Source organism: Phocoena phocoena, chromosome 3 (genome assembly GCF_963924675.1).
Source record: "Phocoena phocoena chromosome 3, mPhoPho1.1, whole genome shotgun sequence".
Lineage (NCBI taxonomy): Eukaryota > Metazoa > Chordata > Mammalia > Artiodactyla > Phocoenidae > Phocoena > Phocoena phocoena.
The window spans coordinates 10,649,760-10,675,790 of record NC_089221.1 but is presented as its reverse complement, the minus strand read 5'-3'; positions in this window follow the sequence as shown (position 1 = coordinate 10,675,790).

Genomic DNA, 26,031 nt, shown 5'->3' with positions numbered 1-26,031 from the left:
ATTGGATTATAGGACTGTCTTTTAAGTAATTGTATATATTTTTCCACTAGCAACTGTGTAATGCTATGGTGCAATAGACAGAATATATAAGCATGGAGACCAAGGTGTGAAAGTAAGAATGGTTTCTCTCATCATTAATTCTACTAATGCACTAGGAGAATTTGTGCTTCCAGTGCCTGCAATTTTGGCCTGCTAGCAACTTGTGTCCCTAAACGAGGGATGCTTGTATGAGGAAATTCAACGATGGTTCTTCTCATTGTAAAGCTACAATTACTGCCTAGTCATTTTTGGTTCCTCATGTTTGTAAGCCAAGCACATAGAGAATTAATTATCCTTGCAGAGATATCAGAGCATGATTATCGTAAGGTGACAGAAGTGTTACTGATAAAGAGACCAAGGAGGAGTGTGTCTAGAACTCAAGGATTTCCTGGATATTGCATTTCTGGTAATAATTGTAAATGGGGGAATTTTACAATTATTTAATTACTATAATTAAAAACTTCAGCCTGACAAGGGCCATGTAAAGAGGATTCACATGGAGATTGGGGTTATCCCACTGGGCAGAGCCATGGGCCAATGGAAGTGCTGGCCTTGGGTTGAGGGATGTAAGATGGACTGTAGAAGAAGAAGGTCATGATTTGCAATTGTGGCTCCAGGAGACACTGCAGCATAGGGGACCGTGGCTTTTTCCCTTGTTCGTACTGTAGTGAGTCTTTTATTTGTGCTCATTTATAAAGGGTGATCAGCCATCAGTTGAAGAATCTTGACAGGATATAACAAACTGAATGTTGTGCATGAGAACCTGAGTATTGCAAGAGTTGACTGGGAGCAGATACTGGCTTTACCAGCTGTAAACAAGAAGTAAATCCATAAAACATTGTAATAAAATGCACTGCATGGAAGGAAAAAACCCAAGATTAATAAACAGCATAATCAATGTTGAAGGAAACAGTAATAAATCAGGAAACAGGAGCAAACTTTCAAATTACTGGTCTTCAACTTACAATGGGGTTACATCCCAATAAACCCATTGTAAATTAAAAATATTTTACATCAAAATGCATTTAACACACCTAACCTACTGAACATCATAGCTTAGTCTAGCCTACCTTAAGGGTGCTCAGAACACTTACAGTTGGGCAATATCATCTAACATAAAGCCTATTTTATAATAAAGTGTTTATTATCTCATATAATTTATTGAATACTGTACTAAATGAAAACAGAATAGTTGTAAGGGGGCAGAATGGTTGTAAGTGTATCACCTCAGAATGGTGTGGCTGACCGGGAGCTGCAGGTCACTGTTGCTGTCCAGCTTCACCAGAGAGAACTGAGCCACACATCACTAACCCAGGAGACAATCAAAATTCAAAATTCTCAGTATGGTTTCTATTGAATGTGTATTACTTTTGCACCATCGTAAAGTCAAAAACCCTAAGTTAAACTATTGGAAGTCAGGGACCTTCTGTAGTTTAATTTATATTCTAAGAGATATATGAGAAGATATTTTATCCTCAAAAAATAATAGGTTAAAGCTTATGCACAACAAAACAGTCAACAAAATGAAAAGTCAACATATGGAATGGGACAATACTTGCAAACCATATACCTGATAAAGGGTTGATATACAAAATATATAAACTCATATAATTCAATAGCAAGAAAAAAATTGATTAAAAAAACGGGCAGAGGAACTGAATAGATGTTTTTCTGAAGAAGACGTCCAAATAGCCAATAGGTACATGGAAGAATGCTCAATATAGCTAATCACTGGGGGAATGCAAGTCAAAACCACAATGAGATACTGCCTCATACTTGTTAGAATGGCTGTTATGAGAAAGACAATGATAACAAGTATTGGCAAAGATATGGAGAAAGGGAACACTTGAGCACTGCTGGTGGGAATGTAAATTGGTACAGCAACTATGGAAAACAGTTTAGAAGTTCCTCAAAGAATTAAAAATAGAACTACTGTATGATCCAGCAATCCCATTTCTGGGTATATATTCTAAGGAAATAAAAACGGTATCAAAAAGATATCTGCACTCTCATGTTTATTGTAGCATTATTCACAATGGTCAAGGTATGGAAACAACTGAAGTTTCTGTCAAGAAATGAATGGATAAAGAAGATGTGAGATATAGATATACATACACACACAAAGGATATACAGACACACAAAGGAATATTATTCAGCCATGAGAAAGAAGGAAATCCTGCCATTTGCATCAACATGAATGGACTTGGAGAGCATTATGCTAAGTGAGATAAGTCAAACAGAGAAAGAAAATTACTGTATGATCTCACTTATACATGAAATCTAAAATAGCCAGACTTGTAGAAACTGAGAATAGAATGGTGGTTACCAAGGGCAGAGGATGAAAGAATTGGAGAGATGTCGGTCAAAGGATATAAAATTGAAGGTAGAAGATAGGTTCTGGAGATCTATTAAACAACATTGTGTTTAATAATACTGTCTCATATACTTCAAATTTGCTTAGAGCCTAGATCTTAAATGTTCTGGCCACAAAAAAGAAATGATAATTATGTGATGTGATAGATTGTTAACTAATGCTATGGCAGTAATCATACTGCAATGTATAAATGTATCAAATCAACAGGTTGTATACATTAAACTTACACAATGTTATATGTCACTTATATCTCAAAATAATACTTGACTCAAGAAGCTCTTAATTTTTTTTAAATAATAGGGTTATATAAAGAAGTCATTTGAAAATAAAGCCAAGTTTTTTAAAAAACCTGCAAACCTACAATTAAACAAAAAATGTTAGAATTAAATAATTTCCCATAAAATAATTTCCCAAAAAGACAAAAATGAAAATGATGTGTGAAGCTTTAAGAAATACATAAGATTAAACTAGGATGACAAAATCTCTTTATTAAAAAGAAGGAACAGAAAACATAGATGAAGAATGACATCAAAGTGTAACCAAGCAGGATTCTATGGAGACTTCCTAGAAGAGACACTCCCCAATGTCCTCTTCCTGCCTCTTGTCTGTATAAAAACTATGTCCTCCTAGGCCTTCTCTGAGTTCCAAAGAGAGAAGAAATGCAGAAAAAATGGAAAATAGTCAAATAAGACAAAATTAAAATAGTTTAGCCATTAAACAAAGTTAACGATCTTTAATTCCTCCCCAAGGGCTACAGATAATATTCTGAGCCATGTCCTTTGAGCTGTTTTGCAGATACTGAAACCTCCACCAGGTGAAAGAAGTTAACTGTATGCTGCCCACAGGCATGTAGACCCCAGAGTAGTTGGAGCCAGAAGGTTGATCATGTTGACTCCCAATTACCTCACCACCAACCAATCAGAAGAATGTCCACTAGCTGATCACACAGCCCCCCTCCCTCACACTGTCTTTAAAAATGTTTCCCTGAAAGTCTATGGGGAGTGCGGGTCTTTTAAATACAAGCTACCTGGACTCCTTGCTTGGTGTCTGCAATAAACATTGCACTTTTCTTCACCACTATTCAGTGTCAGTAGATTGGCATTACCATGCACAGCAACCAGACCCAAGTTGGGTTTGGTAACAAAAGGAGTAATAAAAAAAATTCCCAAACCTTATATCTAGATAAAAGTATTTGTAGTTAAGTGCCCTACCATGTAACAAACAAGATAAATAAAAAATGGGCTATCACCTTGAAACGTCATGTTGAAATTTCAAAAAGTAAAAGTTAAGGAGAAGATACTAAGGGCTTCCAAAAGAAGAATTAGGTTATTGGCAATGAAATAAAATCTCAATTGTCAGCACTGAACCCATCAGTAACACTAGGTTCAAAGTTCAATTGAAAAATATCTCCAAAATTCTGAGGAAAAATTATTTTGATGCTAGAATTTTTTTACCCAAATTATGATTTAGGTCTATAAAACTTAAACATTTTTTTATTTTGCCAGAGCATTTAAATATATTCCCACATATCCATTTTGAAGATAAATTTGCTAGAGCAAATTTGAAAAAAAAATAGAAGAAGCCATGGACTCAATGAATCAATGCACTTAATTAAATGCAGAAGATAATACAAGAAATCCCTAGATGACAGATACACATCAGGCAGGGAAAACAATCAGTTTAATTTCAAACAAAAAATAAAAAATTCTTTGAAAAATTATTCATTTTAAAATATAGAGAGCTAATAATAAAGTTAATGCAGTTGTACAAATCCTTACCTGTAATGGTATAAGCCCAAATCCTCTGCAAACTGAGTTGTTCTTTAGCTCATTTGGTGGCATACTCTGTACTGATGGGAAGCAACATATTATAATCTGTATTGTGATAGTTTTCATGTGTATTCATACATTTTATTTAATAAATATTAAAATTTTTGAGCATGGAGATATTACCTTCAAAACTACTTTCTAAAAAATCTGAAAAATGTCTGAGTTCCAAGCCATGCCTTGCCCCAAGGTCTTCAGATGAGAAATTGAGGAACTGTAATTATAATGGTAGCTCAAAAAGACTGCATTCAGATTTGCAGATGTATACATAAGAAATAACTCTAATTGTTACACATTTCATGTGCATGGCCATGAAGGTCACCTGTTCACTACATTGTTACTCAGATGACCGATTTGCTTCATCTTCATCCACCAAAGTATATGATCCATCAGTGTAAGTGTTATTGTTTTGTACATCATTGAGCTAATACAATGCATAGGTCTATCAAATCAGACTCACACCTTGGAAGCTGTACCAGTCTCAAGGAACATTAATCATTTCAAAGATACAGAATCAAGAAATGCAGGCAAAGTTTAGATATCAGGGACACAAATGTGGTTCTCCAGGATTTTTCTGTTGGACATGTGCTCTCTGTCCCAGGGCATGACCTGGGACACATCACACAGCATTTTAGGTTAAAAAAATCTCCATTTTATGCTTGGTTAGAACTTCCAGGAAATTTCTCAGGGATCCATGCTCCATAGGTCCTATGTTGGTTTGCTGTAGCAATGCTAAACCAGAAACAACTCATTAGAAATATTTTTACATAAAGATACTCCTCCTAGCAAATACTGTTAGTCTATTAACCATAAGATCAGTTACCAGTGTGTTTATAATGACATTAAGCTGCCAGCTGCCTTCTCTCTGAGCATCCTCATGGCAAAGATAAATGAATGGATTTTGCAGGCCACCTACTTGACTCCTTTCCACCTGCTACTTCCCTTGGTGCCTATAGCATTGCCTGACACATGGTATTCTTCAAATAATCATCTCCTTAGTGACTGAATTAAGTGAATCTTACCAATAGCTTTTGGCAGTATGGAACGCTATGTTCTGAAGGAAACTGAGGACCATATCTAGATTCCAGTGAAATAGTATAACATCATTTGGTAGCAACATCTAAACATGTCAACACAGAGGAGAATTGTGAAATCTCCTTGTCCACACACTTATCTCCACTGTTTTTCTAAATAGACTGTAGTCTCCCTCATAAGGAATAATCAATCAAACTGATTTAGTACCTTAATGTCAACACCAAGAATATACAAATTTTGAAAGCGAAAGAAAAAGATGATAGCTTTTGAACTTCACTCATCAACAGGCTATGATTTCCTTAGTTCCATTCAGATTTCCTATTTCTGTATTTGTAAGGATATCTTATTATTCCTATTCTTTGGTTTGTTCTTAATTATCTTCATAAAATTAATGGGACTGATGATTGTTTCCAGTGGGATTTAGATGGACCTCATTCATATTCTGTATTATAATTTCAAAACTAGTTATCTGCAATCATCTGTGTTAGTTTACTAAGGCTGTCATAACAGAGTACTATAGACTTGGTGGCTTAAATAACAGAAATTTATTTTCTCACAGTTCTGGGAGGCTAAAAATCCCAGATTAAGACATAGGTGGGGTTGGGTTTATTTTGGGACCACTCTACATGGCTTGTAGATGGCCATCTTTTCTCTGTCTTCACATGGTCTTTCCACTGTATGTGTTTGTGTCCTAATCTCTTTTTTTGTTTGTTTGTTTTTGTTTTTTTTGTAGTACATGGGCCTCTCACTGTTGTGGCCTCTCCCATTGCGGAGCACAGGCTCTGGACGCGCAGGCTCAGGGGTCATGGCTCACAGGCCCAGCTGCTCCACGGCATGTGGGATCTTCCCAGACCGGGGCACGAACACGTGTCCCCTGCATCGGCAGGTGGACTCTCAACCACCGTGCCACCAGGGAAGCCCCTCTAATCTCTTTTTATAAGAAGGCAAATCACATTGGATTGGGACCCACCCTAATGATCTTATGTAACTTTAATTACCATTTTAAAGGCCAGAACTCCAAATACAGTCATATTATGAGGTACTAGGGATTAATACTTCAACATATGAATGAGATGGGGGAGCACAATTCAGCCCATAATATCACCCAAGGCAAAGAATTATCATGCATTTTACAGTAGAGTTAGTTTTTCAGCAGTGTTTTATTCTACTTGACGTTAAGGAAATTAAGTTTTTTTTTTCCGCATGGAAAAGTATGTTTTATTCTTCAATAAGATTCATTTGTGAGTGCATGTGATGTGTTCTTTTAGTAAAGCAATTCCTGTCCTCTGGCAGGAGTAGATTATTGACAGTACTAAATTATGTTAATAAAGTTATGGCGGCAGAAATCTATGGCACATAATGTGACTCAGATTGCTAAGAACTCACCATTTGAACTTATAAATCTCTGTAAAAGATATTGTGGGGAAAAAACAAAACCATTTAGGAAATCCTTTCCCTTGGTAAATTTTAATCTATGTAAAGAAAAGATAGTAGTTTCTGGAATTATTAAGAATTAAATGATAACCAAAATATACCAAAATAAAACAGTGAAAATTAGTGAGCTGCTAGTCTCTGAGTCGTCAATGGGTTTTGAAAAGTTGCCCAAACTTGTAAAGAAAATGTTGTTTAGTGAATTTTTTTTTTTTTTTTTTTTTTTTGCGGTACGCGGGCCTCTCACTGCTGTGGTCTCTCCCGTTGCAGAGCAACAGGCTCCGGATGCGCAGGCTCAGTGGCCATGGCTCACGGGTCCAGCCGCTCTGCGGCATGTGGGATCTTCCCGGACCGGGGTACGAACCCATGTCCCCTGCATTGGGGTACGAACCTGTGTCCCCTGCATCCCTGTCTCAACGACTGCGCCACCAGGGAAGTCCCTTATTTAGTGAATTTTAAAGGAAAATTAGAATGCAATTATTTTCTTTGATGATAGGGTGTTACAAAAATGCTGACTGCTGCTAAAAAATTGTCTGCCTATGTTGGTATCAACAATCTAATATTTTCCTGAAGGATTCTTATCTCAGCTATACTTTTTCTTTAGAACTTTGTATTTAAGAGATCAGTGCTACAAAAATTCACATCTATTTTCTGTTATTCAAAAATTTACAGGACTCCAAAATATTCCAACATTTGAAATGCACAAAAGGAACTGATGTATCTTTAATATGTGTACCATGTTATATGTTTGTAAGCAAGGATCTATTAATTTCTTCAATCTATTTTTTTCTTTTCCTTATGCTGCATGAAGGCCTAGATCTTGTCTGTTTTATGAATTATAGTAAATAACATATCAAAGAACTTACCTAGCAAGTGAGATTATAAATTAAAAAATAAAAATCTTTCAAACTTCCAGTTACAGTTTAAATAAGTAAAGAGACAGAAAGCCATCATTCCACTAAAACAATAGTAAAAACATGAACAAACCAAAAATTAATGACTTTTCATAAACCCTGAGGTCTTGGGACCAATCACCATCATTCAGGCACCTGCAGAGAGATACAGGATCCAAGAATTTATTTCCTGGGCAGAAGCCACAGGACTCCACATAAGCCAATAAGAGGATTAAATTGGAAATTCTGACAAATTGCTGGAGGCTGAATATGGGCCAGCAAGAGAATGAGAAGCAATTGGGACATAGGGACATTTTTGCAGATCTTTCCTACAGGAACACCAGAAACCTCTCAAAACTTGGCCCTGCAGAAAGTGCCCACTGTCCATGGTACAGGAAGTGCCCATAGGCCATGTAGAGGATGAATAAATACATAGAAACCTTTCCCTTATGAAACAAAAGGTCCAACCTGCAAGGGAAAGAAAATCAACAAATATAATGGTGAAACTACATTGCAATTAGGGGACGTGAACTCAGTACAGCCCCAGCCTCCAGTCTTACTGAAGGATGCAAAGAAGCCATAATCTACAGAAAAGAGGACCTAAAGGACAGGCACTGGGAATACTGGAGGAATAGTTATTGCTGCTGCAACCCAGAATGGGATTAGGACGCCAGTGGAAAGTCTTAGCCCTGAAGGCAAGCAGGAGCACTTGTGAGGGTCAGACCCTCATGATACAGCTCCACTGTGTATTCTGAAGACTAAGATTTAAGCAGGAGATTAAAGAGTGCCCTTCCTACATCCTATAACCATGTTTATAAACGTCCACCAATAACAGTAGATTATAGCCAGGAGACCTACAAAAGGTAGACTTTCATGGAGAAAAGGGAAGCCCCAAAACTGGAAGAGCATCTGGAAACAAGATTAACTAGAGAAGTTTGAAAACTGTGGTTTCCATACCAACAACAAACTCAGCTCAAGCACTAGGTAGATTAACAAAAACTCCCACAGTAAAGCCCTATCTACTAAGGTATCTACACCTCTGAGCAGTATACTCAGTTTTCAAAAAAGAAAAATTGCAAACATGCTAAAAGGCAAGAAATGTACAGTATAAGAAGACAAAATAATGATCAGAGCCATATTCAGATATGACATGAGCACTAAAAACTATCTATCCGACAGGGAATTTAAAATAGTTAAAGGCAGACAACTTGCAGGACTATATGAGTATTATCATTAGAAGACAGAAACCATAGAAAATAACCAAAAGGAAATGGTAGAAATTAAAACAGAGTGGCAAAAATTTATAATACTTTCAACAAGCTCATGCAGAGGTTTGATGCAGTGAACTTGAAGATTGGTCAAAGTTACTCACATTGAAATGTAAAGAGAAAAAAAAGTCAAAAACACAAAATAAAACAGCCAAGAAATGTAGGATAAAATAAAATGGAACATTAACATCTTTGCAATGCCAAAAGGAGAAGAAAGAGAGATTCTAGAAGGAAAACTATTTAAATAAAAAAATTACCAAAATCTTTGCAAAAATTTTTACAGACAACAAACCACAGATCCAAACAGCACAGATCATACAAAACAGAATAAATACTAAAACAAAACAAATAAACAAAAAACTACCTCCAGGTATACTATAGTCAAAGTACTGAAGACAAATTTACATGCAGAAAACCTTGAAGGCAGCCAGAGATGGGAGGGAAGAGGACCCTTAACAGATAAATAAGAACAAGAATTACAACAGACTTCTCATTAGAAACCATACAAGAAAGAAGATACTGCCCTGAAATCTTCCAAGTGTTGAAAAAATCTGAGAACCAGATTTTATATCTATAGAAAATATTCTTCAGGAAAAGAAATAAGAACTTTCTCAGATAAACAAAAGCTGAGGAAATGTGTTGTCAAATATATTGATATATATATATATGTTTATATAAATATATAAAAATTAGGTCATAGATCCAAATGTAAAATCTAAAATTATAAAAATTTTAGAGGAAAATAAAATAGAGGCGATAATCTTCCTGACCTGTGCTTAGACAAAAAGTTTTTAGACCTAACACTAAGAGCACAATCCATAAAAATAAAAAATATAAAAAAAGATCTACTGGATTTCATTGAAATTTTAAATTTCATTTCAAAAGACACTGTTAATAGAATGTAAAGACAAATAAATCTTGGACTTGGATAAATGTTTGCAAAGCATTTACCTACAAAGGACTTATATGCAGAATGTATAAACAATGCTCAAAATTCAAGTAAAAGGAAACAATACAATCCAAAGATGGACAAAAGAGTTGAGGAATAACTTTAGTAGGATATACAGATAATAAATAGGCACATGAAAAGAACAGCAACATCATTAGGGAACTGCAAATTACAACTTTAATGGGATGTCACTGTATACTTATCAGAGTAGCTAAAATAAAAATTCCAGTAATCCAAAGCTGGTGAAACTGCAGGACAGCTGAAGCCCTCACACAATGCTGCTGGGAATGCAAAATGGTACAACCCTTTAGAAAAACACTAGCAATTTCTTCCAGTGTTCTGTATACACCTATCATATGGTACAATGATCTACTTCTAGGTATTTACCCTAGAAAAGAAGTTATATTCAAACAAAAACCTATACACAAATGTATACTGTGGGTCTATTCATAATAGCCAATATTTGGAACAACCAAAATATGCTTCGACTAGTACATGGATACACAATGAAATATGAATCAGCAATAAAATGAAGCAAATATTGATAGTCTCATATAAGTTAGAGGGATCTCAAAGGCATTATGCTGAGTGAAAGAATCCAGTCTCAGTGTGGTTCTAGTTTTTGTCAGAGGTTCATGTTTGGGCAAGTATGTGGCTAGGGGATTATGTATCTGTGAAGAAGTTTTCTGGAGTGATGAAAATATCCTCTTTCCTATTTGGTGGTAGTTACACAAATCTATACTTGTGGTAAAATTCATAGAACTGTATGCCAAAACAAATCAATTTTAATGTTTTATTTATTTACTTATTTATTTTTAAAAGGAAAAACAATTAAGGGAATTAGGAACAGAGGTAACATTGACAAATGGACTTAGTTGATTTGGAAGTATGTTTCCCAGAATCCCATCATCTGTAAGATTCCAGGTTGGAGTTGGTTAAAAGAAGATTTGCATGAGGTTTAGAATGAGGATGTGAAACAGTCATGGACCTTTGCCAAATGCCATTGCTGTGTGGTTGTGTGGGGGCAGATCCCTGTGTTGCCAGCAGGTTCCACCTTGTTCTTTCTCTCTGCCACACCATGCCCATCTCTTATTCCTGACTCTACCCCCTGTTGACCAACAATGACAGCAGACCAATCAACAGAACTTTGGGTGCAGACCTACAGTAAGAGTAGTCTAACAATTACTAATAGACTTCTCAACCAGCCATCTTCAGTCAGTCCTATTTGGTGCCTCTACATCATCAGCTTCTCATGTGGCCATTCATGTGGCTTCTCATTAGGCCAATTCTAAATATATATATATATATATATATATATATATATATATATATACATAAAACATTTCTTTATTCTGTTCAAAAATAGTGTACTGGTCTTATAGTTGAGAAATATTTATAATGATCTCTGTTTCTTAAATGTTAAGCTGATACATATTAGAAAAAGTAGAACCCAATAACTATGGTAGAACAAGAAAAACTGGGTGATACATAATTTTAAGAAAGCTAAATCATAGCCACCTCTGCATATTTAGTCTTGAGCTAGAAGAACAAATTATTGAAAAAAACTACTGAGTAGTTTTAATTTCAATTTGCTTTTTTCTTGACGCCATTGATACTACCTAAAATGTTTATCAAATTATGATTTAAATATTTAAAAGTATCTACTGGGCTTCCCTGGTGGCGCAGTGGTTGAGAGTCCACCTGCCGATGGAGGGTGCAGGGAACACGGGTTCGTGCCCCAGTCCGGGAAGATCCCACATGTCGCGGAGCGGCTGGGCCCGTGAGCCATGGCCACTGAGCCTGCGCGTCCGGAGCCTGTGCTCCGCAAGGGGAGAGGCCACAACAGTGAGAGGCCCACGTACCGCAGAAAAAAGAAAAAGTATCTACGAAAATGTATTTTGTCCCACAAAGAACTTCATTTCCATTATTTTATTTTCTTTTTCATCTATTTTTTAATAATTCCTTGTGATATGGAATATTTTTGATATGGAATCTAGTTCATTCCCAGTATCTTTATTGAAAAGTGTCTGCCTTCAGATAAAACACTGGTAGATTTTAACTTAATTTAGCATTCAAACAGTAGAAGACTAAATGTATTAAGGACCCAAGTGAAAAGTTTCTTGGCACCTTTTTGTCATTTCATTATGATTTTGCCTATTCTCACAACAATAAGTGATCCATTTGCCCCGCCGTTTAAGCTCTGGCTGGCCTTTGTCTTCTTTTGGCCAAGAGAAGGAGATGAAAGTAACTTTGTGATGATCCATTGCCTAGGACCACAAGGTCCTTTGCACATCACTTCAGTTGCTTAGAATTCTACCCTCCACCATGATAGCAAGACTGGACTAGCTTGCTGATAAAAAATCCTGTGGAGCAAAAATTAAGTTTTCCCAGATGACACCCTTCTAACTGGTTGGTCCCCAAGTAACTTACCACATGGTTATAGACAATGAGCAAGACCAACAAGGCTGACCCAGGTCAGCAGAACCCTAGGCTCATGGTTGTTTTGATCCCTTAGGTTTTGTGGTTTGTTATGTAGCACCAAAGGTCAAAAAATATTAATAATATACTTATTAGCAATCTATTTTGTCAGTAATTGTTGCTACCCTCAATTGGAAGCATGTATCTATGCACCAGGGACTGGACTCCATAATTCTCATAAAGGTAAGTTTTAGAGAATCTAATTGTCCTGGATCATCTACATAATAAGTGCTACATCCAAATTTTAAGCTCAAAACTCCACCAATTCTCTTTATTCTGCATCCTTCTACCTCTTCACAGCTAGAAAAAATTCAAGGCCTAGGATAAAATTTTAATAGAAAATACATCATCCCTTTTCCTGAAATGGAAAATATGTTATCTTATCTCGATTATTCTTAGCTCTGCTTAAAACACATACCCACACATTCTTTTTAGTGGCAAGAAATTAGTAGATAGTTAAGGAAGTAAATCAGTCAAAATGGTGTGACTTTGTCAAAAAATCCACAAAGGAAACTAGCAGAAGCTTTACATAAACTAGCTTAACTGACTTTACAATGCTTCCTTTGAAAAGAAGAAAACCAAACACCTCAAAAGCTAAAAATCAATCCTTCAAGAAAAATCTCATGCTTTTCCTACTCTACCATACTATCTTTCACTTAAATTAATGTATTTAAAATTTTTTTTCATTGCTCTATTCCTTGTTACGTGAAGCCATATGTGGTATAATACTTTTATAAATACATTTTAGAAAGTGAAAAACATCTCTACCACAGCAAACAGCTTTTGACAATTCTCTCTCTCTTTTTTTTTTTTTTTTTTTTGGTATATAATTTCTTTTGCTTACCTTGGGAACTTGGGAAGGCAATTAAGAAAAGAAATAAAGTATCCCCTGCTTTCTTTTAATAGTTTCACAAAGGCCAAAGAAACTATCTGGCTTTCTCTAATTTACGGATCATTAAAAAGTTGCCACTTTGATGTGTATACAGAAAAAATGTTTCTCTAAAGATTGTTCAGAGTTTCCTGGATCTGCCAAAAGAGAACAAACAGAAAGAGATGAAGATGTGAGAAGTTTCAAGTGGCTAGTGAGAGATTTAGAAAATGAGAATTCTCAATAATGCATTGTTCAAATTTTTTTGTCAAACATGATGACATTGTAATATTTTCCTTTATTGTTTCAATAATTCAATCACCAGAAAAGACCCATTTTTTTCCAAAATAAGTGGTCATGAGGATATGACCAAAGAATGGATTATTTATTGATGTATACAAAGCCAAAGTATAAATAATTTGTTATCTCTGCTCCCATAAATTTTATATTTTGAGCTAAAATCCTAGTTTCTATTTATTACATTTTGCTCTGCCTATATATTTTATTCTGGAAAGCACAGCCCTTGCTTTCATTCTATTATTGTAATTATTATTGTAAGTCCACTTCTTCAGATTTCGCTAGGGATTGCGGTACAAAGAACATTTACCTCTCTCACTATTTAAAATAGTCCTTAGCAGCTATTGCCCTGGTACAAAAGCTAGTTAAATTTAGACTTTTTTTTCAATTCTTCCAGTTAACTTGGGCACTTACCTTTTAAACTATGCTGTTTGGAATATGAATGCAGGCCAAATATTGCAACTTTACATTCTCTTGTTAGAAATGAGGATGAGCCATTATATTTTCTGTGTTTTAGCAAACTGCGAACGTTTCCACGAAACAAAATGCACATATCATTAGAATTCCTCACTTAAATATGTACTAGGAAGATAATTCTACTGCTGAATAGCTACAGCTATTACTGTTCCAACAATTTAACATTTCTCTTCAATGTAAGACTTTATGTATTTTTCTTCTCTGACTTATGAGTTGTTAATTTCTGTAAAAATACTGGGACTTTCTTCACAGCAAACAAGGATTGGAAAACTGGCTCAGCATTCTGTTTGACATATTAAACTTTTGCAAATATTATTAGAATAAACAATGGCTTTTGATAATATAGATAAGGTACTTCTATTTTGTTTCATTTATATACTGTAAAATGATCATAAAAATGCTTTAATGTTTATTTTTTAGAAAAGCAAAAACAATAAGAATTTAGCTCGGAAGGTATTAATAGAATTTTGTGATTCTGTAAACAAATGTTGAGAAAAATGTCATAGATTTACAACTAATATTACACACATGTATTACATCTTAATTTTATGCTGTTTATAGTAATTATTTAATTTTCTTTTAATATCATAAATTGCTAATTCATTATGGAAATAAATATAAAACTAACATTTTATTTTAATAACTAAAGCAGTGAGAAAAATGGGAAAGTGCTAGCAGAACCGAGTGGTCCAGAAAATAACTTTTGGAAAAAACTGTTGTAGATTAAAAGGTAATATTTAATATATATTACGATTCAGGTGCTCATTCATGTCTGATAAAATTGTTTTCAACTTTGTGTATAGGTACACTATGCTGAACATAGTGGACCAACTTAGTCTAAATTTTTTTAAAGTATTGTTAGTTTTTGAAGTTACATGAACAAAAATGGCATTTCAAGTCATTAGATCTATGAATTCAGAGGCCACATCACTATTTTCAATGTCTAAAATGTATTCATAAAAGGGGTCCAATGTAATCAGTTGATTAAAGAAGCCACAGTGATATGACAAAAACAACCCTTTTGAGAGTTGGAAGAAAGAAATGTGCTCTATGTTCATTCACTAACAACCTATGAGACCTTGGGAAAATGAATGGAGCTCGTTCCCTAATTTTTCCCTGTTCATTAAAAGAGGAAATTTGACTAGATGATCTCTAAGGCCTTTTTAAATTTAAAATTTGAAGCTTCATCACTGCTGCCTCTTTACTACTCATGAAAATGAAATACATATTTCTCTACATGCTGGGATTTTAAGCCACCTAAGAAGCAAGGGTCCATATTACCCTTGTTATCTGCTGAATCCCAATGCCCATCTCAATACCTAACACAGCAGAGGTGAGTCACTCAAAAAAAGCTGCTGAGTAAATGAACAAATGTATGAATTAATAAATATTTTCTCCCAATGGCTATGTTTTTCTTGTCATGAAACAATCTGGACTGCTGGCTATTTCTCCTCATAGTTTAATATCACTCTAATTTTTGTCATTATTATCAGAATGTTTGCTGTCCAAGTATAATGAATAAAAGTTTCACCAGTAGTTTAGTTTTCTTTGACAATATGATGTGGGTAGCTGTGACTTGCCTGACCCTTATTCACAAGCTTTAAAATTCCTAGAAAAATGTATTCTGCTTAGGAAACAGAAAATTACTTAAAATTGTTAACTACAAAAAAATGTGGACCATCCTTCCACAGTAAAATGAACTAGAAATTTTAGAACAACCCTTTGCTCAGCACCAGAGGTAAAGTATAAACAGCATTGGAACCAAGGCTATGAAGCATCTCCAGGACAACATCTGGCAAACGGAAATCGAAAGAGAATTGATTTTCAATTCTGAAATAGGTAGTTGAGACCCTATGTGTATGAGCAGCATATGTGACAGTCTTGAAGGATGAGAAAGCTCTAAGTTGAAATTCAGACCCATCTACATTGGAGCCCTCCTAAACAGTCTGCACTTTAGGTGGCGGCCCTGAAACACTGCACCGCAGAAATAAGCATGAACCAGTTCTCTCCCAAACTCAAATCTCAGTCCCTTAAATTGGGGTTAGGCAGCCTCACAATGCTAGTGTCCCTAAGAGGTGCATGACAGAAGCAAACGGAACTCACCTCTAGAAGTTAGTTGTACTTGGCTTCCAAAGTTTTCATAAAACAACTTTATTATATGCAATGCTTGGCACATAATAACAAAAGAACCAAGTTAGCAGCAATTTTTTGTTTGTTTATTTTCACAGAGAAGGTGACTCTTTATCTTTCTAACAATAGTTTTTATTTTCAGATAAATTCCTCACTGAGTATATATTCCAAAGTCTTACCTTGCTCTCTATTCCTTCATATGTATCTTAATCAGGACACAAGCGAATTATATAAAATCTGAGCTTGGCAACACTAGAAAAAAATTTTTAACGTCTTTATTGGAGTATAATTGCTTTACAATGGTGTGTTAGTTTCTGCTTTATAACAAAGTGAATCAGCTATACATATACATGTATCCCCATATCCCCTCTCTCTTGCATCTCCATCCCACCCTCCATATCTCACCCCTCTAGGTGGTCACAAAGCACCAATCTGATCTCCCTGTGCTATGCAGCTGCTTCCCACTAGCTATCTATTTTACATTTGGTAGTGTATATATGTCCATGCCACTCTCTCACTTTGTCCCAGCTTACCCTCCCCCCTCCCTGTGCCCTCAAGTCCATTCTCTACATCTGTGTCTTTATTCCTGTCCTGCCCCTAGGTACATCAGAACCATTTTATTTTCTTTGAGATTTCATATATATGTGTTAGCATATAGTATTTGTTTTTCTCTTTCTAACTTACTTCACTCTGTATGACAGACTCTAGGTCTATCCACCTCACTACAAATAACTCAATTTCATTTCTTTTTATGGCTGAGTAATATTCCATTGTATATATGTGCCACATCTTCTTTATCCATTCACCTGTCAATGAACACTTAGGTTGCTTCCATGTCCTGGCTATTGTAAATAGTGCTGCAATGAACATTGTGATACATGACACTTTTTGAATTATTTCTCAGGGCATATGCTCAATAGTGGGATTGCTGGGTCATATGGTAGTTTTATTTTTATTTTTTTAAGATACCTCCATAGTGGCTGTATCAGTTTACATTCCCACCAACAGTGCAAGAGGGTTCCCTTTTCTCCACACTCTCTCCAGGATTCATTGTTTGTAGCTTTTTTGATGATGGCCATTCTGACTGGTTTAAGGTGATACCTTACTGTAGTTTTGACTTGCATTTCTCTAATGATTAGTGATGTTGAGCATTCATTCATGTGTTTGTTAGCAATCTGTGTATCTTCTTTGGAAAAATGTCTATTTAGGTCTTCTGCCCAATCTTGGATTGAGTTGCTTGTTTTTTTTGATACTGAGTTGCATGAGCTGCTTGTAAATTTTGGAGATTAATCCTTTGTCAGTTGCTTCATTTGCAAATATTTTCTCCCATTCTGAGGGTTGTCTTTTCATCTTGTTTTTGGTTTCCTTTGCTGTGCAAAAGCTTTTAAGTTTCATTACGTCCCATTTATTTATTATTATTATTGTTTTTATTTCCACTTCTCTACTCCTAGAGGATCAAAAAGGATCTTGCTGTGATTTATGTCATAGAGTGTTCTACCTATGTTTTCCTCTAAGAGTTTTAAAGCGTCTGGCCTTATATTTAGGTCTTTAATCCATTTTGAGTTTATTTTTGTGTATGGTGGATGAGGCTGGATCTTGTGTTTCTGGTGGGCAGGTCAACATCCGGTGGTGGGTTTTTGGATGTCTGTGACCTTATTATAATTTTAGGCAGCCTCTCTTTTAATGGATGGGGTTGTGTTCCTGTCTTGCTAGTTGTTTGGCTTAGGGTGTCCAGCACTGTATCTTGCTGATCGTTGAGTGGAGCTGGGTCTTAACATTGAGATGGAGATCCCTGGGAGAGCTTCCCCTGTTTGATATTATGTGGAGTTGGGAGGGCTCTGGTGGACCAGTGTCCTGAACTGTGCTCTCCCACCTCAGAGGCACAAGCCTGACACTTGGCCGGAGCACCAAGACCCAGTCAGACACACGGCTCTGAAGAAAAGGTAGAATAAAAGAAAGAAAGAGAAAAATAAAATAAGACACACGGCTCTGAAGAAAAGGTAGAATAAAAGAAAGAAAGAAAGAGAAAAATAAAATAAAAGTTATTAAAATAAAAAAATAATTATTAAAAATAAAAAATTGAAAAGTAATAAAATAAATAAGAGAAAAAGAAGAAAGAAAGAAGAGAGCAACCAAACCAAAAAACAAATACACCAATGATACCAAGTGCTGAAAACTATAATTAAAAAAAAACAAAACAAAACAGACAGAACACTAGGACAAACGGTAAAAGCAAAGCTATACAGACAAAATCACACAAAGGAGCATATACATACACACTCACAAAAAGAGAAAAGGAAAAAAATATACATACATCATTGCTTCAAAAGTCCACCACCTCAATTTTGGCATGATTTGTTTTCTATTCAGGTATTCCACAGATGCAGGGTACATCAAGTTGACTGTGGAGATTTCATCCCCTGCTCCTGAGGTTGCTGGGAGAGATTTCCCTTTCTGTTCTTTGTTCACACAGCTCCTGGGGTTCAGCTTTGGATTTGCCTTGCCTCTGCATGTAGGTCACCCGAGGGCATCTGTTCCTGCCCAGACAGGACAGGGTTAAAGAGCAGCTGATTCAGGGACTCTGGCTCACTCAGGTCAAGGGGAGGGAGGGATACAGAGTGCAGGGTGAGCCTGCAGTGGCAGAACAGGCTGGTGTGACATTGCACCAGCCTGAAGCATGACGTGGGTTCTCCTGGTGAAGTTGTCCCTGGATTCTGGGACCCTGGCAGTGACGGGCTGCACAGGCTCCTGGGAGGGGAGGTGTGGACTGTGACCTGTGCTTGTACACAGGCTTCTTGGTGGCAGCAGCAACAGCCTTAGCGTCTCATGCCTGTCTCTGGGGTCCGCAATGATAGCCGCGGCTCACGCCCGTCTCTGGAGCTCATTTAGGCGGTGCTCTGAATCCTCTCTCCTCGCGCACCTGAAACAATGGTCTCTTGGCTCTTAGGCAGTTCCAGACTTTTTCCCGGACTCCCTCCTGGCTAGCTGTGGTGCACTAACCCCCTGCAGGCTGTGTTCACGCTGCCAACCCCAGTCCTCTCCCTGCACTCCGACCAAAGCCTGAGCCTCAGCTCCCAGCCCCTGCCCACCCCGGCGGGTGAGCAGGGAAGCCTCTCGGGCTGGTGAGTGCTGGTCGGCACCGATCCTCTGTGCAGGAATCTCTCTGCTTTGTCCTCCCCACCCCTGTTGCTGTGCTGTCCTCTGCAGCGCTGAAGCTCCCCTCCTCCACCACCCAGAGTCTCCACCCGCGAAGGGGCTTCTAGTGTGTAGAAACCTTTCCTCCTTCACAGCTCCCTCCCACTGGTGCGGGTCCTGTCCCTATTCTTTTGTCTCTGTTTATTCTTTTTTCTTTTGCCCTACCCAGGTACGTGGGGAATTTCTTGCCTTTTGGGAGGTCTGAGGTCTTTTGTCAGCGTTTAGTATGTGTTCTGTAGGAGTTGTTCCACGTGTAGATGTATTTCTGATGTATTTGTGGGGAGGAAGGTGATCTCCATGTCTTATTCCTCCGCCACCTTGAATGTCTCCTAGAAAATTTTTAAGAATTGTGCTCGAGCCACTCTTTAGTATAAAAAAAGTACTACCATCTTTCTGATATGACAGCATTTTTGTTGCTGCTGGAGTAAAATAACATTGTCAAGGGAAATATTTTTTTTCTAATAAATTTTGACATTATTAAAATAGATATCATTGGAGGTATTCTGATCTACATTTCAATTTGTTTCTGCTGACAGCTTTTAAAAATTGTGTATTGATATTTGAAGAGGGAAATCCTATGAACTCTTAAAGAAAAATGTCCCTAATATTTTAATGGCACATTTGGGAAACCGTTTTGTAGCCAGTAGGTCATATAGGCAGTGTGGTCAATATACTCTTCTTAAACAGAAATGTATATGGCAGCAGATATTGAAAAATGTCTTCTCTTTCAAAAGAATTTCCAAAATAATATGATTGAATATTTTTTCTAATTTTAATTTTAAAAATTACATGTGAACATCAGTAGGGTGAGGTTATAGGAGAAAATGTTGCAGACACATTAGCTTTTCAGCATCCAATCAAGTTCTTGAATTGTAATTAATTGGCAGTTAGGATTCTGAGTTAGATCAGAAGGGAAAGGAAAGGAAGGAAAGTGAGGGTAATGGAAGAGAAGAAAAAAAAAGAGAAGATGAGATGGGAGGGGAGGGGAAAAAGAGTAAATTTTGGTACAGAAATGGACAAGAGGACAAAAGAACAAGAGGCCTTGGCTCTCAAGGACTTCAGGAGGAGAGTGGGGAGTGGTCCGGGACAAAAAGGCTGAAGGTGCTGCAAAACCTTTGCTCCTTGAGTAGGGGGAAGCATCCTGATTTGTTGGTAAGTGAAAAGTGCTGAAACTTCCCCCCTTATCTAGGGGTGATCTTCCTATAGGATTATAAGTACCTAAACAGCCAACAGCTGGCACTTACTCTATGCTGGGCACTGCTCAAAGCCCAAGGCCAGTCTATGAGATTGTACAGGTTGGACCCATCAGAAATTTGCCATGTGAGTGGTAACTGGTCACTATAATTCAGCTGCTACTTTGCAGCCAAGCCTTATACCTGGTTTCCCAACTAAGGGACCTGAGATGGGCATCTTCCTCTACTTTATACAAAGATGATATACAGCAGTAGTGACCCTACCTAAGTGTCTGATACATGTTAACTCATGTAATCTTCCCAACAGCAAAGATATAGAGCATAATACTGTTAATAATATTTGCATAGCACTTACTATATTGTCTCAATAAAATCTAACAATTATGAAATATCAGTTAATTATCAATATTCCCATTTTACAGATGAGATGCATGGTGTATGAAGTTGGGAAACCCAAGCCTAAATCCTTGCTCTTAGCAAGGACTTTCTTATCCCCTCTCACTTGTTTCTTTTAACCCCATTCTCCATCCTGTCCTTCCACCCTTGCTCCTTTTCTCTCTCTTCTTTATGTCTTTTTACTTTCCTATCCTTTATCATCTCTCTTTCCAGATCAACCTGTCACAGGCTAACATATTCATTGAATCTTTCTGCATGACGGTTCTTGATTCTTAAAGGGATGATTGCTCTCTTTCCAAAATCACAAATATATAGATTTTAATCTTCTATTAAATTCACCTCCTGTTTCTATTTCTGTTATTGCTAGCAAATGTTTACACACACCCACACACATCTCCCAAGTAAATTAGTTTATTAATACAGTGAAAAAATTAACCTAGGGTTTGGTTACTTTTTATTGAAGGATTAAAAAAACTGTAAATGTTTTATAAATATAAACTCGCAATCAGAACACATTGCACCTGGTTTAAAAGACTTTTCACATGTTAATCTCATACAAATTAATATAAATGTCATCTTTAAATGGAATTTGATATCTATTATGTTTTCCAGGAACATCTCAATGATGAAAAGAAACTTGGACATACGTTGTCAGGTATTTAATATTGATTGAATTCATTTTAGCTTCATTCACTTTTCCTATTCTGTAGCAGCTAATCTGGGGGTAATAAGATAATTAACAAATAATGTTACAAGATCTACAGATTTCAAAAGATGCTCCAGACTTGATGCCTCATGCCATGGTTGAAACAATTCCTGGTTACCATCTTTAGTGAATTCAAGGAGTCAATTTACTATCTTATTAAGATTAATTAGGTTGCTCACTTGATTCGATTTCTGCCGTAGCCTTTCCTTATCATTTGTCTCCTCCTGAAAGATGTTGGTACTTCAAGATACCAATTTCAAGTATAGTTTTCAAATGTGCAGTTTTGTAATCTAAAAAATAATTTTGAATTATCATGGCTTAAGATGTAAAATGCACAGGTATTTTCAAAGCAAACTGACCCAAATAACCATTAACACCCTTTGATATTCATCACAGCCTGAGTCTTGGACCCACACCTGGCTTGCCATGGCCTCTGGGTGTTAACACCTGGCTGGGGGCCCCTGACTCTTCACCAAGAGTGTTTCCTTCTCTAGAATACAGGATTTGCTTGTAAGATTTAAAAAAAAAAAAAACCCAGCTACCCACAGTTTGTGGAATGTCTTCTAGTAATACTTTATCCTCATTTAAAAAAAAATGAAATAAAAACACTTTTGTCACTGACATCACATCATATTGATCCATATTCAAGATCAGAAAGGTAGCAAGTGTCAGCACAAAGCGATATTTTAATATTTTTAAAAAGAGGTTAAATATCTCACAAATAATTTATTCTTCAGAATCAAGCAGGAAGAGAGAACCTTACAGTCGGTGCACAGATTAAAAGAGGACAACTGTGGTGTAAGAGGAGGCTGGAATTTTTCAGTTTCAAGGCCATGACCATTTAACAGTTGTTAAAGATGATATATCTCATTCCAGGTCTTCCTGCGGAGCATTGTCAAAGAACCACAGCATCAAATAGACCCATACAACCATGCACATATGATTTGAATGAATAGAATTAAACAACAACCCAAATATACAACCCCAAAGATATGTTTTCTATAATTAATATACAACCCCAAAGTTATGTTTTCTATAACTGGCATTTTCAAACACACACACACACACACACACACACACACACACACACACAATTTACATGATGCCCCATAAACCCATGTCAAAATCTTCAAAATCAGTTAGAATGCAAATAGGTATATTGTTTAAATATTCAAAAATTTAGATTGTTATGCCACTGTATTTTCAGTGTCATAAATGTCATGTAGGGGATATGTCCATATGGTCCTCTCCAGTTCTGAAGGAACTTGCTAACAATTGGGGGGACTGACCATGGTGACTCTACAAAGTGCTGCTAGAAACAACATGTACAGCCTTGAAACACACTCAGAGCTTGCATTTTCTACAGATAAAATGGTATTTTATGTGAACGACTAGAGTGAATTTTATGAATACAATGGCAGATGTTTTATATGAAATTAATTTCCCTGGTATATATTCAAGACTTATTAAGGTTCACATTGAGAGAGAAAGAGAAATACTCACACCTACCTCACCACTCCTCCCTCACACACAAATAAGGGCCATTAGTAATTTTAATTTAATTGTCTTTCAAAAGTTAATTTCCTTTGAAGAAAGTACAATTTGGACAAAAGTATATATTTAGACAAATGAATAAATTTATTTATTTTAAAATTCTGAGCACTAAAATGTCTATGAAAAAATATATTTTAACAACCATTTTTCCAGATCATTTTATATTAAGTGATTAAATGAAAGCACAAATTTTACTTTATTTTTTATTGAAGTAGAGTTGATTTACAATGTTGTGTTAATTTCTGCTATACAGCAACGTGATTCAGTTATGTATATATGTATCAATGCCTTCCTTTTATAATATTCTCTTCCATTATGGCTTATCATGAGATACTGAATATAGTTCTCTGTGCTGAAAGCATAAATTTTAAAGTAGTAAGTGAAAGTTTTGAAAAATAAGGAATTAAATAGTTTGAAAGACTATGGGCACTATAAAACAATATTAAATTTCAAGAGCATATGATTGCAGCTTTTATTTTTTAGTTTCTGGTTTTTATCAGATTTGAGGCACTCCATCTCTTCAAAAATTCTCTTAGCCTATTTTGGTCACATGTAATAAATTATATACACATATAAGCACAATCTGAAATTAATTCCATACAAGTTTATAACAAAGGAGACAGAAATATTTATTAACTCATAGAATAAAACAAAAAGATTAATCATCCAATAAAACTCCCAAATTTATTAATTATACTTGATATAATGTCTACAGCTTCGATCTTCTAAATTATGGTCTTCAGACCTCTTTAATTGCACAGGCACTCAAAATTCTTAAGTGACATTACAGACAAGCTAGTGGTAAAATTTGCCTCAGAGATACTTCATGCTTTAACTTGAAAATATACTTTTAGAAATTGTTTTATAATAATGCAATTTCAAACATATTATATTACCTTTTGAAAGAGTAATTAATCATTTTTTGAAAACTCAACTCCAAATTTTTATTCTTCTGTATTCCCTTGTCCTTAAATAATTTGAATAATTGTATACTATTAATTTGGATCTTTTTCTCTTCTCCCTAGTGAGTATTTTCAAACAGCAAACAGTTCATTTTTCCATAAAAAGGTGGGATATTCATTACTTGTCATGACAAAGTTCAAAATTACACAGACAAAATAGATTTTTATCCCAATTGTCAAAGATGTTAATATCTATTTACACACCCATGTCCAGTTTTAAACATTCATTGTTGTCTAAAATTCAGCAGTATTTGTTTTCTTATTATAAGATTCATACCGTATGAATTCATAATATTATGAAAGAAGAATGAAAGAACTAAGCATTTTCCATTGACCTTAGTAAGACTCCCAGGTAAGACCCCATAGTAAGACAGCCTACAGCTCTTCTTCTCTACCCATCTGCCTAAACCCAGCTTGTCCAACCAGGACTGATAAACCCTGGCTCCAGTCTTGCTACCCATTACATCTTGTTCTGTGTCTTTGGCAACCCAAGAGTCTCCATACTTTACAAGAATTTAAACAGTAAACAGTTTTCAGAAAAAAAACTGAACATTAGCTTAATCTATCCTATAAAATTCTTATACTCATTCCATCCACAGACCCCCATCTTAGAGCTGTTCTCATTTTGCAATGTTTTAATAAAGCCTTGAGCTAATGGTTTTAGGTGGATTCTACTCTTTCTACATTTATAATACTCTACTTTTTTATTAAGATTATACACACTTAAAATTTATAGTTATAGCTAGACAATATTCCTTAACTTAAAAATTGAAAATACTGGTGACTTCCCTGGTGGTACAGTGGTTAAGAATTTGCCTGCCAATGCAGGGGACACAGCTTTGAGCCCTGGTCTGGGAAGATCCCACATGCCACAGAGCAACTAAGCCTGCAAGCCACAACTACTGAGCCCACACACCACAACCACTGAAGCACATGCCCCTAGAGTCCATGCTCCACAATGAGAAGCCCATGCACTGCAACAAAGAGTAGCCCCCGCTCTCTGCAACTAGAGAAAGCTCACATGCAGCAACGAAGGTCCAATGTAGGCAAAATATTAACTAATTAATTATTTTTTAAAAAATTGAAAGCACGGATGAAAAATATATCTATTCATTTCTAAGAAAACTACTATAAAAGGAAATTTTAGCCACATTGCTAAGAGCTTTGTCACTCTGGTTTCTCCTTAGAATCTCAAAGTTGGTGCAGAAAGCTCTGAAATAAAAAAGAAGAGATAAAATTTTGTAACCCAATATAATAGACGACTCTAGCGTTTACTATATCACACATTACATGATTCATGAGTTTCTTTTCATATCTGCACAAATTACATTATTGTCTGTGGTTAAAAAAAGAAAACTCATCCCTAAATGCAGTTTAATATTATATTTAATTTATATATCGATTTATATATAACAAATGTAATAATTATATTTAATATTATAGTATTTATAATAGCTATATTATTTATGTAAAACATACACTATGTAATGCATAAACTGCATGAAATATACTAAATATTATGTTATATTTTATATATAATATATTTTATTTATCCTATATAATGTAGAAGATATGTTATATAAGTACTATACATTGTATATTATATATTTTGTACACTATATATAACATTATATACATCCCTGCATTTTTATTGTATTTATATATAACCTATTATATATTATGTACATATCATATAGTATATAGGTTATATAATTATATATATAATTTTAAGTAGTTTTATGGAATGGTGGAGCTGTAAATAAGCAAAATTATCAAAGGTAAAACATAAATACATAGTGAAGGAGTGTGAATCAAAAAACAGGAAACAAGAAAAAGCTGACTGTTGCCCTGAGAGAATTTGCTAAGCCCGTTCTTTTTAAGCACATCAATGATCAGACACTTCTAGAACATCTCAGTCAGAGATACCAGATCAAAGTCTCCTTATGATGCCAGAACCCA